The sequence below is a fragment of the Sus scrofa genome, chromosome 4 (genome assembly GCF_054392235.1).
Source record: "Sus scrofa isolate SSC_HxYL_T2T_F1_AM1 chromosome 4, Sscrofa_HxYL_maternal_Yorkshire_Landrace_v2.0, whole genome shotgun sequence".
Taxonomy (NCBI): domain Eukaryota; kingdom Metazoa; phylum Chordata; class Mammalia; order Artiodactyla; family Suidae; genus Sus; species Sus scrofa.
The window spans coordinates 23,756,033-23,771,532 of NC_139386.1; the positions used below are offsets into that span (position 1 = coordinate 23,756,033).

Consider the following 15,500-nt stretch of genomic DNA (forward strand, 5'->3'; position numbering starts at 1 on the left):
ATACTTCAATGGTTGTCTAGCTCATGGCATAGGAGCCTGGCTTTCATTTTTTTGTAACCATATAATTAATTAACCGAGGATCTGGTATTCTGTTTTTAGTAAAGTACATTCAAAATTCATTCATGTTGTTGTATGAATAAATAGCTATTTATTTTTTATTCCTGACTATTCTTCCATTGTGTACATGTACCACAGTTTGTTTATCTATTCTCTTTTTTAAGACTCTTGATTGTTAGCAGTTTTGACAATTATGAATAAAGCACTTATGATAGTGTTCATACAGGCTTTTATGTGAGCATAAAACTTAAATTCATTAGAGTAAATGAAAAGAAGGAAGTGATTAGGCAATTAAAAAACTGCATGTTTAATTTTGGAATAAACTGCCTTACCATTTCTAAAAGAGCTTTATCATTTTGCATTTCTGCCATTGGCGGGTGAGGATTTCTATTGCTCTGCATCCTCATCAGTATGACTTACTGCCATTTAAAAAAAATTTAAATCATTTTAATAAGTTACATTTTTATGTCTCTGTGGCCTTAACTAAGATTTACCTAATGATATTTACCTAATATTGGACATTTTTTCATAAGCTTATTTACTATATTTACCATTTCTCTATATTTTTTGAAAAAGAGTCTATAGGATTTTGGTAATTTGTCTTTAAATTGCCTTGTTTGTTTACATGCTGTTGAGTTCTAGATGTTATTTTTATATTCCGCATAAAATTATTTTATAGAAATATGAGTTGCAGATATTTTCTCCCAGTCTATGTACTTTTTTTCACTTTCTTAGCAGTATCCTTTGAAAAACAAATGTTTTAATTCAACAGAATTTAACAAGCATTACCTGGCTTGTGTGTTTCCACACTTGGCTTTGTGTCTTCTGTTTGTACTGCTCCCTGGTGTGAATCTGTACTCCAATATTATTTTCACTCAACGCTTGCTAGACTGGTAGTCGGTTAGGAGGGTTTAAGGGATATCCTGATTAAACTTCAGTCTTCGGTAGGCATTGTGAACCTGGTGTTGAGAGTGAGTTTTTCACAGGTGTTCCTGTTAATCATTCCATAACTATACTCTGGTGTTGAGCTGCTTTTTTTCTTGTTCACCTCATCAAGTTGTAGGGGTTTCCATCAGTGTCCTCGGCCTTCGTACATAGTTTTGTTGTCTTTCTCTCTATAGACTAAGACCTTCCAGGAGATGGTCTTGGGGGATTTTTGCAGTAGCTTAAGTTTCATTCCTTCAGACACAAACTTTCTCAACATTCACCTCAATTTTCTCTGTATTTGATTGGATTCTCTCAGGACAGGGCTGTAATAATGTATGCATCCCATCCCCCGCTTGTGTCCCAGGATTCTCACACTCTCATGCCAGCCCACACCCAGGCTTTAGTCATTTGATAAATATTCCTAGTTGAATGTTACTGTAACTGAGCAGGACTGACGGGGTCTTCCTGGAACAGGTTCCCCTTCCCCCACCCCATAGCCTACACCTGACTCATGTTTGTAGAAAAACTTAGTCTCCTAAGCCTTCCCTACGTTCCAACAAGTAAACCAGAGAAGTGAGAATTGTAGAAAGGAAAACAGTTAAACAAGACAAAAAAAATAACAGTTTAGCCATTAAACAAATCTAGGACATTTAGTTCCACTTCAAGGGCTGTAGATAGTATTGTGAACCATATCCTTTGAGCTGTTTTGCAGATACTGAAACCCCCAACAGGTGGGAGAAGTTAACTGTATGCCGCTTGACCCCAGACCTATTGGAACCAGAAGGTTGCTGATGTTGATTCCATATTACCTCACCACCAGGCAATCAGATAAATGTGAGCTGATCACATATCCCATAACCATCCTCCCTATCTTTAAAAACCGTTCCCTGCAAGCCTGCAGGGAGTTTGGGTCTTTTAAGCACTAGTTACCATGGGACGCCTTGCTTGGCCCTGTGAAATAAATGCTGCACTTTCCTTCACCCCAACCCAGTGTAAGTAGATTGGCTTTACTGTGCGGGAAAGTGGACCCACATGGTTTGGTAACATTATTACCAGCTTACATAGCAAGTCTCAAGTCTGATTCAAGTCTGATTCAAGTTGGCAAACGCCACGGCCCTAGCTCTGCAGTTTCTTCCAGTCATCTCTCTCTATTGAGATTTTGGGTGAGTTCTTTGCCCTCTCACTGTGGTTGTCAGATGGTTTTAAGAAAAATGATTAATTTGAAGTTTTTCCAGCCTTTCCCCCAGTTTTAATGGAAGTAGTGATTGTGGCTATATCTTCACTATTAAATCAGAAATTGCTATATTGTTTATAAAATTCCAATTATAATTATTATTGCTATTGCAGTAAGTTCATAGATTATTTTGGGTTAAACTAATGTTCTAAAATTATATACATTTTTAAGATATATTTTATCTTTTGAATTAGAGTTCGACTAGAGAATAAGAACAATAGGGCAGATATATGTTAAAATATTTCTTGTAAGGAACTGGCTTATATGAAAATGGAGATTGACAAGACAAGTCCAAAATCCTTAGGGCATACTTGGCCATAAAAAAGGAAAGAAATAAAGGCATTTACAGGAACATAGGTGGACCTAGAAGTTATCATGCTAAGTGAAGTTAGTCAGACAGTGAGACACCAACATCATATGCTATCACTTATATGTGGAATCTAAAAAAAATAATACAATGAATTTCTTTGCAGAATAGATACTGACTCACAGACTTTGAAACACTTATGGTTTCCAAAGGAGACAGGTTGGGGGGTGCGGGGGATGGGCTGGGGGATTGGGATGGAAATGCTATAAAATTGAGTTGTGATGGTCATTGCACAACTATAAATGTAATAAAATTCATTGAGTTAAAATCTTTAGGGTACATCATCAGGAATGGGGGGTTAGGGCTCTGCAGCATGAGCTAAAACTTCTAGCAACAGGCAGAATTTCTTCATCATTAGGAAAGACTGAGGACTTTAAAAGGCTAAGGACTTTAATTGAATTAGATTCATCCATTTATCTAGATAGTCTCCCTTAACGTAAAGTCAAATGATTATGGACTTTAATCACATCTACAAAACACTTCACAGCAACAACTGAATTAATGTTTGACTTAATAGCTGAAAAGTATAGCCTAGCTAAGTTGACCACCACCTGATTTTTGTTTTATTTTCTTTGTATTGTTCATTAATATAATGGAAATTTCTTTATATTTGATTGAGATATATTCTATTACATATTGTTTTCAAATTAGTCTTCTTTTTATATTCTGTTTGAAAATATAGAGGTATAAACAGGAAATTTGTTTATTTTTCTAATTATTTTGCAAATATTTGGTGAGATATTATGCTTTTTCACTTTTTAAGGCAGTTGCCACTACATCCCATAGTCATTTCAAATGAGTATTAAAAATACAGAACTGAATACTTTTTAAAGTTTTTCTAAAGATCTGTTCATAATTTGCTTATTTTATTTCATTATTGTCAATTATCTATTTCTTAACTTAGCCAGACCACACAGCTCTTAAAGTGGCAAATATTTTGTTTTTATTTTCCCTTTAGACAATTTAAGCTTATTGATATTTTAGACAGATTTTCAGTCATATGGAAGAGTTAGAGACCACATATAACTATATCAGGCCCTAGATAAATTAGTTTACTTTGGCAATACATAGAGTAATCAATCAACATAGAAGGCTCAAAAGGTATACATATTCCATCAGGACAGGGTAAGTGCCACTATGTTTTTATCTGAAAGCTATGACACATGGTTGCAGTTTTGAGCAAATGGCTATGGTAACAAATAATTCATGATCATGAATTTGTTGTGTTTAGTTCAACAGAGGTAGAATGGCATGGAATTATGACCCAACGCTTATGAAATGTTCCTTTTAATATTTATTACAATATAAATTTTACGTGTTATTTTTGTAAACAACGACTTTTGGGTAGAGCATGTACTTCCTATTTCAGGCTGTAAGCTGACCAAGATTGCAAAGAACATGGATTTTAATTCCCCACCTCGTTATTTCTATTATTTTCTCCTTCATTTTATTCCTTAATTCTATACCAAGTTCTCAACGGATGCGTGCAGTCTCAACTCTTGTTCTTCCTATCCTTCCCTTCCATTTGATCACATTCCTTAAGCTCTTTCTACCACTTAAAATTAGCCTATGCGTTGTCAATTCCCTTACGGCCTTGATGTGTGTGGGGCAAATTAGTCTGATAAATTATTTTGTGCTAAGTTGTCAGTTGCTCATATTTTCTCTACCGAATTCATGGGTCTTCGAAGGAATAATTAGTATGCATTTATTGGTAATTGCTCTTCCCTTGAGAAAGTCCCCTCACTCTGCAGAAAGAATCTGCCTTTTTAGTCTCATTTTTATTATTTAGTTGCTATCTATGATCAATTTTGTTTATTAGTGTCACATTATCTATTTAGGTGATACTCATTAAGCGTCTAGATAGTAAATGATGAATCAAATAATTTATTTTAGGGAGTTCCCGTCGTGGCGCAGTGGTTAACGAATCCGACTAGAAACCATGAGGTTGCGGGTTCGGTCCCTGCCCTTGCTCAGTGGGTTAACGATCCGGCGTTGCCGTGAGCTGTGGTGTAGGTTGCAGACGCGGCTCGGATCCCGCGTTGCTATGGCTCTGGTGTAGGCCAGTGGCTATGGCTCCGATTCAACCCCTAGCCTGGGAACCTCCATATGCCGCGGGAGCGGCCCAAGAAATAGCAACAACAACAACAATAATGCCGCGGGAGCGGCCCAAGAAATAGCAACAACAACAACAAAAGACAAAAAAAAAAAAAAAAAAAAAAAAAAAAGTAAATAATTTATTTTACATTTAGTATCCTATAAATGACAATATTTGGAAAAATGTGAATACACAAAATATATTTATAAGTGAAATTATTTCGTTCCTCTGATAATGCAGATCATGACAAAGCTTGATAGGACAATTGAATATATGTTTTTATTTTTAGTTTTCATCAAAGACACATAGAGGATTTTTTCTGATAATGAATGTTAATAAAGGCATTGAGTGAAACATGAGGAAGGCAGTCTTAAGGAGAATAAACATATGGCCATATATAAAAGTATAATTTTATATGTAGAAGTATCTTGCTTATATAGACCTAAGTGTATAAGATAGATACATCACTTTCTTAATCTAACCACATTTTCTAGAAACATAGTTGATGGATGCCTGAATAATATTTTGTTATTTTTAGTTGCATCTCAAGTGTTTCTTTACAGATTGGGGAGTATGTTTTTCAATTTTCAAGTTTTTTCTCTTAATATTTACTAAATTGGAAAGGTATAGGTATAATTATAAAATTAAGTGTAGTGATTTTTTTGCTGAAATTGTTATAGTTCAATAATTATTGGTATATTTTAATTCTAAGACAACTTCCAAAAGCATTTAACATATCAGAAAGTATTTAAATTATTTATAACTGTGAATAACTATAAAATCTAACATCTCTGGCTTTTTTTTTCTCCTTACTACTCCTCACCAAATTCATGTCATTCATTAAAGACATTGGTTTTGCTCATTAAAGTAACTAAGTTCTATAAGACACTTTTTCAAAGAACAATAAGTACTGCCCACACACATACACACAAATTCCATGGTCAAGTAAAATAATAAAACATGTTAAGCAAGCAGAAATACTCTCATAGGGAAATCTCATTAAACAAGAAACCAGCAAGATATCAACCAGTTAAAGTAGGTAAACAAGAAAGTAAAATAACCATATAAATAAATATGAGAAAAAAGACATTAATAGTATAAATATTCCTCCTACCGATCCTCTCCATTTGCTCCAGAATAAAACTGAAGGAGATAGGAATTCACTCTTGGCTGAACTGGTCTAAATGGCCATGCATTCTTCAACAAGGGAGCATCTGGCCATGTTACACATGAAACTGATGCTTAAAGACACATTTTCAACACAATTAGGTTTAATTTCAAGCCAAACATTCCTTGTAATCCTTTACCAAGAAAGCGAAAAAAGGAGTTAGACTACATATTATCCTCCACCATGAGCTATAAAGTTTGTCATGTATAGTGTATCCTGTAGAAGAGTTAGACTTTTAAGGGTCATTTTGAGTATTCTTATGTTTGCCCTTTGAAATCTAAATCCTAAAGAAGATGCTTAGCCACAGACGACAAAACATACTTCAGAAGAGTGAGTAAAAGCAATTTTTCCAAATTTATTTGATGATGAAACACTATGTTCACAAAATATTTGTCACTAGTTTTTCTTATAATTAGTTTTATGTAGCACACAGGTCAAGAAATGCCTTATTAGATCATAATCTACTTGCAGATGGGATGGGACCTTGTCTAGTATTATATTTCTAGTGCCTATTATAGTACCTTTAACATGTCTCACTACATAGTATTTACATAATAAATAATTTCATTGAATAAATCAACATCAGTAAAATTAAAAAAACAGAGTTCCAGAAATGTTCAGCTCCAAGCATAAAAAAAAACCAAATTATGTTGATATGAAAAGATAACTTGGAAATTATGTATTTCAGATTAGGGTTATTATTAAATCTTGTATTATTTCAGCTTTAAATTTAACTGGTTTTATCTGTTTGAATTGAATTATAGGAAAATAACTTTGCCTTTTTCTTTACTAAAGAAAATTTATCTCTTTTTGTTTTCTGCTTTAACATAGATATTTAATAAACCCTAGTTTTGTTCACTATGAAAGCGTTGTAAATGTATTTGCACCTGACTATAGTATTTTTCTCACTTATTCTTTCCTGTAGACATATTTATATTTCCCCTCAGAATAGTGTTTTAATTAAATCTGTCTCAAGTTATAAATAATTGGAATGAATTTTCAAGTTGTATTGGCTGCCAACATGAGAACTTCTTTTTCTCTATTTCTTCCTATTCTTTTTCTTTCCATTAAATAATCATTAAAATATTTTTATCTTTCTTGTCATAAAAATAAACTTTTATATAGTTAACAATGATTTATTTTTAATTTTTTATTATAGTTGATTTACATTGTTTTGTCAATTTCTGCTATACAGCAAAGTGACCTAGTCATACATCTATGACCTGGTCATACACATTCTTTTTCTCATATTATTTTCCTCATGTTCCATCATAAGTGATTGCACATAGTTCCCTGTGCTATACAGCAGGAACTTGTTGTCCATTCATTCTAAATGTAACAGTTTGCATCTGTTAACCCTGAACTCCCGGTCCATCTCACTTCCTCCCCCCTCCACTAAAATTGATTTTATTTGTGCATTATTGTACATTCTCTGGATCCTATGAAGTCTTGTATTATATTCACATGTCATGTATGACTTGGGGCAGTAATATATTGAACATGAGCTTTGACTTCCAAAATAATAACTGTATGTAAATACCTATGTCTCTTCTATATTCTCAATAGGCATTGAGAAAATATTCAGCTATAATATTCAACAGATTCTGGACACTAAAACTCATTCTTTAGAAAGTGAATATGTATAGATAACAGTGATTTTGTTTCTCAAAGATGACAAATAAGATACAACAGTCTCTAGTTTATTAGATCTATCAGCCACTCTTTCAGTTGCTTCTCTTCAGCAATTATTTGAATGCAACAGACTCTTATGAATAAGAGTCAGGAAAAATACCTTAATCAACTATATCCACATATTAATATTTTATTGACCAAGATTTCCTTCTATTTTTCTTTGATTTTTTTGCCTTTTTTAGGGTTGCACCCACAGCATATAGATTCTCAGGATAGGGGTCAAATCAGAGCTGCAGCTGCTGGTCTACACCACAGCCACAACAATGTCCGGATTCTTTAACACACATCCCAGGGATCAAACCCGTGTCCTCAAGGATACTAGTCAGGTTCGGTAACACTGAGCCACAACAGGAATGCCAAGACTTCTTTTTAAAAATGCATAACTAGTTTTCAGTTTATACATCTCTCTGATCTTAACAATTGGAAGTTTTGACTAGTCGAAGGCTAATTTTAGGTAGATGAAAATTATGGGCTTCTAGGAAGTAATAATATATTTAAAAAATTTACTCTGCCGGGTTTTTATTTATTTTATTATTTTATTTAATTATTTATTAGGGCTGCACCTGTGGCCATTTGGTGGTTCCCAGGCTAGGGGTGGAACTGGAGCTGTAGCTGCTGGCCTACATCACAGCAACTGCAATGCCAGATCTGAGCCATGTCTGCAACCTACACCACAGCTCACCGCAATGCCGGATCCTTAACCCAGTGAGCTGTGAGCTGTGGCGTAGGTCGCAGATGTGGCTCAGATCTTGTTGCTGTGGCTGTGGTGTAGGCTGGCAGCTGCAGCTTTGATTGAACCCTTAGCCTGGAACTTCCATATGCCATAGATGTAGCCCTTAAAATAAAAAATAAAAGCTTTAAGTTGGAACAGGACTGACTGGGTTTAAATCAAGGCTCTACAGTTTAAACATTGGATTATTTGATGAGTTATTCCTTTTTAACCTTAAGTTCCTTGTTTGTACATCACCATCTTTAGAGGAATTGTGAAGATTATCATTTTTTAACATATATGAAACACTTCGGATGGCACCTGGCACATAGTTAACAAATGATAATAATTATTATTTTTTTGAATAGTTTCCAAGATGATGCCTATTTAAGTAGAAAATCCTTAGTCACTTATTATTTTATTCCATTGAAATGCAATTTTGTCAACCTGGTTATCCTCACAGCACTTGAAGCTCTGGTTGTCCCATCAAAGTTGGCATGCTCTAAGTTTATTCTTAAATTTCAAACTGGATTTCTTGTTTCATGGACAGAAAGTTTATGACAATTTTGAAAGCACATATTCTATATGTATGTATGTATGTATGTATGTGTGTGTGTATGTTTCTATGGAGAAGATCCACAGCTTCAGAACCATTATGAATCAAAAGCTTTTAGGACCATTGATCTAGAGACACTGTCTGAATGCATTAGATAGATTTCATTCCTAATTCCTGCACAGTTCACACTCTTGAGTCTGCTGCATCTCATTTATTTTACCTCTACCTCAACCATATCTGTACAGATATATTTTAGCACATGCGTACATATTAATTAAAATCAAAACATTATCAGAAAATGTGAAAAGACAACATTTATATCAACAAAATTATAGAACAAAAATTAAATTATCAATTACATGCCTGTCATATCATATTCAACAATGTGATACTCTTCCACATGCCTTTCTCCTTTTTTGATGCTATCAAAAGCAAGCAGAATTGATTGTAATACATGCACCTGATTAAGGAATCACCAATAATAGCTGAGAATAAACTTCTGTTTTCACCTATTTTAATTTGTATCAGTTGAATGTAACTATACATTTTGTGTTTGATGAAATATGATTTATAGATTCTTAATTAAAAATTGTATTCTGAAATGAAAGAAAAGCATACTAATTGGAGGGAGTTTCTGGAGGTAAGTGTGTTCTTATGGTAGATGTATTTCCAGAGTGTTATTTCTACTTAAAGGTGAATTTACCAAATGTATGTGGTAATTAACATTACCTCATATTTGAAAAGAGTACTTCTTCCAACATATACATGCACACAAGTGAAGAATATAATCTTGCTGCATAGGTCCTTCTGAGACCTTCCAAATACGAAATGCTTCAACTAAGTTTGTCATAAAATATGACAATAGTTTAGGAAAATTCAAACATGTCGTATTTTTAAGGAAATAAGACTAAGCCAAACATAAGCGACATAAAAGCATTACCCAATACAGAAGAGAGTGTAATAGCATAAAACTACCAAGTTTACATGAAACCTCTAGGGATTGTCATGACAGTTCCCTTGCTTTCCATAAAACAAATCTTGAGCCTGAACCTCACCTAATACTGTGATTCATATAAAACCCATTTCTCATCAGAAGTCTGTTGACTTCAGAAGCTAAGAGGATACTTGTAACAATGTTAGGTAAATAAAGCTGACCTAGTCACAACGCATTAACTATTACAATGGATCCATGACACTAAGCTAGATGGATTTTACTCAAATTTCTTTGCAGTGTCGCATGAGCTTATACCTTAATCTTAAGAGAATGATGATGAAAGGAAAGAAAGAATCATAAAATTTTGGCGTGGAGTTGAAATAATAGTTTCATCGACTCTAGTTATTCAAAAACAAGATACACTGCGTTAGAACCTCTTTGAAAGAGCATCTAAAGAACAAATGGGGAGAGTAATTGTCCCCTTTGCCCCAGATCACCCTATCAGAAGGGCTTATCACATTCACAGTAGGATTAGCAGTGGTACCCACCAGGAAATGGCACTACTTGCTAGAAAGCAAGAATATCTGGATAAGGATAGTTCCTGTTCAAAAATCACAAGAGGTGACAGGTAAAGCTAAAAGACAGAGACAGTTTTTAGAAATACATTGTCAGTGACCTCAAAATAATATATTTCTCAGTGTGTGAAGTGTATCTAAGTGATAGAACAATTAGGAACCCAGAAGTGGGGCTGGGGACCAAACTAATACATAATCAGACTTTTTCATAAGATCAGGTGAGAATTCCTTAGAAGAGTCTCCAAATTGAGAAATTTCCAGGGGTTGGGGTCCGGTAATAGCAAAGCAGAGATAAAATGCAAAGAAATATGGGTTGTACACATATACGTATAGCTTCAGACACTGCTAGGAAAAACATCATGTTGCTTGAAAGAAAGACACACAGCCCAGGTCTCTTGAGTCCTACATCAGGGTCCTTCACAAGGACATACATGTTTAAGGCAGTCTCCTGAGTTCTAGAAATGATGTTGAAATTCATAAGAAAGCTACTTTGTCAGGATGCCCATCAGTCTGTTAAAAGGTTTGATTTCCGAATCAAATGTTATGACGGTGAACCGTGGCATACTACAATTAAAATAGGATGCCTGGCACCCTCCTCCTCAGATCCTAGCTTGATTTGGAAAAAAAATGAAAAAGAAAGTACAAATATTCAAAGTCAAAGCTAAGGATATTATATCATGATACTGGGATGTGTTAAGGAACAACCTGGCCGGGTGGTGAGTTGGTTGAGAGTTAGTTTTCAGCCATGTAAGTGAAGTTAACGATTTCTGTATCCATCTGCTAAAGTCTTGGGATTGCTTCAACAAGAAGCTTATTTTTTGAAGTCAGTCCTTTGGACTCCTCTTAAATCAATTTTTTAAAAGCAGATACACTTCAAACTTGAGAGGCCAACTAAAAGCTGGAGGGCAGTGAAGGGGAAAATGATGCCAGAGATTTAGGCTCACAGTTTATGCAAAAAGGAACCATTGCACTTCACACAGGTGATCAGAAAGGCCTATACCCAAGAGCTCTAATGTAGTTTTTGCTGTTATCTCATCTGCATATATCTTTCTTGAATGTTTAGAATGGAAAATCTGTGGCAATAACGGATTTGAAGTTTTTGATCTTGGTTATACTCACCATAGTTAATAAGTAACTAATTGGTGACAGTATTAAGCATGTCCGTGTATATCAAAGGCTGACTCTGACTTACCTTCCCACCATCTCACATGCAGAGGCACTGATATAGGTTTCGTCTAGTCTGATTGTTCAGTAGGATCTCTGAAGACTTTTAAGACTGGCTAGGAAGCCACCCTGCAACACAATAAAATGAGAATATAAAGCATAATTTAGTCGGTCGTTTCATTCAATAAAATATGAATAACATACTCTGGTCTATCAACAGTTACTTTTTTTTTTTTGCTTTTTAGGGCCACACCCACAGTATATGGAAGTTCCCAGACTAGGGTTTGAATCAGAGCTGCAGCTGCTGGCCTTCACCGCAGCCACAGCAACACAGGATGCCAGCTGTGTCTGAGACCCACAGCACAGCTCACAGCAATGCCAGATACCCGGCCCACTGAGCAAGACCAGGGATTGAACCCACATCCTCATGGATACTAGTCTGATTCATTTCCACTGTGCCACCAGGGGAACTCTCAACTGTTACTCATTAATAGTGATGATTTATTGTTTTACCCTTGGAACTTTCTGTCCTATTCTGAATACTCCCTGCCTCTTGCTATTCTGATGTGACACTCTCATTTTATTTTTGCTAAATCTAAAGAGATGGTTTATACTTGTTCCTTTGAAGAGAAAGGATGAGAATTCTTGAATTTAATCCTATAGAATGATTCTCAAACTGGGTAGACAAGGTTTCATTAGACTTTTTGTTTAACTCATTTTTCAAGTTTCTGTGACTGAAAATCTCTGAGATGTCATAGCTTTGCTATTTTATTCCCAGGGCAGTGGTTAGTCTCTTATTGTAGGAAAGAGGTAACAATAAGGTGATAACAACTTGCAAGTTTCTTGACGTTTATCTTCCAATAAACAACTACTGCTAATAATATTGACTGAAATTTACTTCTCAGAATTCATTTATTTTCTCAATATAAGCCTGTTTTTCTATAAATACTTCTTTTATCAATTATTAGGGTAACAGTTCTTCCAACTCCCCACTTTAAAATCCTTGTCATATTCATTGCCTTAACCTCTACCTCTAAGAAATCACAGTACCTCATCAATCTCATGTTCAAAATGCTATTCAGTTCCTTTTCCTCCCTCTATCCTTTGGATTTCAGTATTTCATCATTTATTAACTTGCCTATTTAAGTAAAATTAATGTAGTAACTATTATCTAAGGCCCTAGACTTTCTTCTCTCCTGCCCATTTAGCACATTGTTAGCATATATTCTTACTAAAGTTTAGATCTGATCATGCTCTCTCCCACCCAGACCTTGTTCCACCCCCAACCCCCCATCTCCCCTCACAATACAATCTAAAAAACAGAAATGCTATTGCATTGCCTATGGGAAAATACAAGTTTCTTGAAAAGGTATTTTAAAGTTCTCAACAGATTCTGATTATCTTTTCCAACTTGCACCTCACATTTAACTGATACAGTTGCTTGGGTTAATGACCTCTCCCTGAACACTCTATGCCAAATGGGCTGGCATTTTTTAGTGAGAAAACATATGTCCTTAGAGAAAGAACTTTTGGTTGCCAAAGAGGAGGGGTTAGGGAAGGGGATGGACTGGGAGTTTGGGGTTGGTAGATGCAAACTATTGCATTTGGAATGGATAAGCAACAAGTTCCTACTCTGCAGCACAGGGAACTATATACAGTCTCTTGAGGTAGACTGTGTTGGAAGATATTATAAGAAAGAGAATGTATATATATATGTATAACTGGTTCACGTTGTTGTATAGCAAAAATTGTCACAACATTATAAATCAACTATAGTTTAATAAAAAAAAAGGAAAGAAAAATATATGTCTTAATATCCATGACCTGGTTTTGGAAACAAGAAAAGAAAAAAAATACTCGGTTAGAACACAAAGTTTTCATGGGATTCATTTCTGAAGGTTTGTATAGAGTCTGTTTTTACGAATAGAAATAGCAACGTAAGAACAGGAGTTTGATATAGAGACAAGGATGTATTTTAAAATTAAGTAAATATGAAGTACACTAAGACAAAGACTTTTCGTGAGAGGATAATGAATGAGTGTGTGCATCTCTTCCTGATTTCAATAAGTTGCAACTATCTATAAAGTAAATTTTAGTTCTACTTAAAAAGATTGAACACTTTGTAATCAAAGCCATTCCTTGGATTTTAGTAAACATTCCTATTGTTCTTGGCATTTTTCACTTTGTGAATGAGGAACTTTGTTCTCTCTGGTCTGGGAATAGTTTTTAACTGGTGATGTTTTCCTTTGGCTGGGAAACAGATTAAGGGCTTCTCTTCCTGGCAGATCCTTCTTTCTATTGGATGTAACTATTGAACTCACTTAAAAGAATACTTCTATTTATTCTGGCTGTTCGAATTCATCTTGTAGATGTCTATAAATTTGAAAATTAAAGGCAATACAAAAATGGAGTTTTTAAATGTACACCTGCAAGTGAGTTATCTTAAATATACCCTGGAGAGAAGAAGAATAAAAAATAATGATATTTTAACAGTGAGACCGCACACAGGAGTAATTTATAACTACAAAAGCTCTATTTTATCAAAGAAATATGTATGTAAATTTGTTTTTAGTCATCAGTGTTCCTGGTCTTTAACTCTGAAATGCTTTCATCCTCAAGAAACAAAGCCATGTGGTTTACCATAACTGCTGATTTTCCTTGAGCACATGGAATATCTTTCAACTAGAGCTGTTTGAAACAATTATGCAAAACAGTGAAGAATAGTTTTTCTAATTGTAAAGTGTTTTACATTTGCCTGCTGAGGAGATCAGTTTTTTTGCTCCTGGAAAATAAGTTTCTAAATACTATAAAACTCTTTTATTGTAGTGGGTATTTCCTGTTGTCTTGCTGGCAGCCTGTACTCTGGAGAGTGCCATACTTTGTAATGCTGACGAGTTGCAAAAGTTTGCCAAAGAAAAATGCAGTTGACCAAAATGGAATATCTTTGCACAAGGATTTTCTGGCATTTTCATCGGCTCTATATTGAAAAGACAGGTAACTTCATGTATAATATATGAAAAGCAACATGCAACCCTCTCCTACAAAACCTTGAAAGCAGGATGATAAAATCTTTTAAAATGTAATTCAAGTGCTATAGGGAAGGTTTGGAAGCTGCCTTTTCTAGCTTTATTTCCCATCTGTGCATTGTTTTGGAAACATCAATGTTTATTTTGTCTCTGCTCCAAAGAGGATTTATCAAATATGCCTACTATCAATCACTGCTAATTGGAAGCAAATTCAAAAGCATGATTTCAGGGTGTTCATTACATTTTCTGTGGGAATAATAACAATATTATCAGAAGATTTTAGTGTTGACTTCAGATGGGCAAGTCCAGGAAAAAGCTTTGTTCCTTTTTCCTCTATAAATGACATAGTGAAAAATTGTTGGTAAGTCAGTAGTTTCTTTTGGTCTTTAAAAGAACATAATTCAGGAACAGACTTTCTGACTGTGAATTGAGGCTTTTATATTTTTATTTATGTGAAAAAAATTTATGTTTATTTTTAAAATTTCCTTTCCCTTCTTTTTCTCCATTATAAGATCTCTGTCCAAGTGACTTGATATTCTTGTTCAGAAGACTTTCGTTGATATTGTTGCCTGGTAACACAAAAAGGATGTTTATGAATGTCAACCAAAAAATGAATCAATAGTCAATCTAAGAAAGAAATGGAAAATTTTATTTGAGCCAACCTGAAGATTATAATCTGGGAGATAGTCTTTCAGACATTTCTGAAGACTGTTTCAGAGAGGCAGGAGAAAGAGGCCAGTATATATCTGATTTTGGCACCCATTTTGGTAGAAGGTTACTGCTATTTGTGGGGAACAGATATCTAAGTTAATGCTTTTAGTGCTTTTCTAAGTATGGGGAAATACAAGAAAGTGGGGTCATACAATTTTCTCCTGAAAATGTCTATCTAAGGGCAAGTTGTGCCAGTTTCACCAAAGCACAGAATGCCTCATCTTGATATTTACCTTGAATTTCTTTCAGGGTATATGATAGGTCAGCAATTATAGTGGCTGATGA

At 34.7% G+C, this 15,500-nt stretch overlaps 1 long non-coding RNA gene across 3 annotated transcripts in view; it reads left to right on the plus strand.

Moving 5' to 3' along the window:
- The first annotated feature begins 1,884 nt into the window (after window positions 1-1,884).
- LOC110260235 (uncharacterized) overlaps window positions 1,885-15,500 on the plus strand; it is an 81,000-nt gene continuing 67,384 nt past the window's right edge. For 2 of the 3 annotated variants that reach the window (XR_014842988.1, XR_002343151.2), the window contains exons 1-2: window positions 1,925-2,147; window positions 14,305-14,472. This is a non-coding gene — a long non-coding RNA (uncharacterized LOC110260235). Of the gene's footprint in view, window positions 2,148-14,304; window positions 14,473-15,500 lie in introns of all 3 variants that reach the window. The other variant, XR_002343152.2, reaches the window with a different exon arrangement.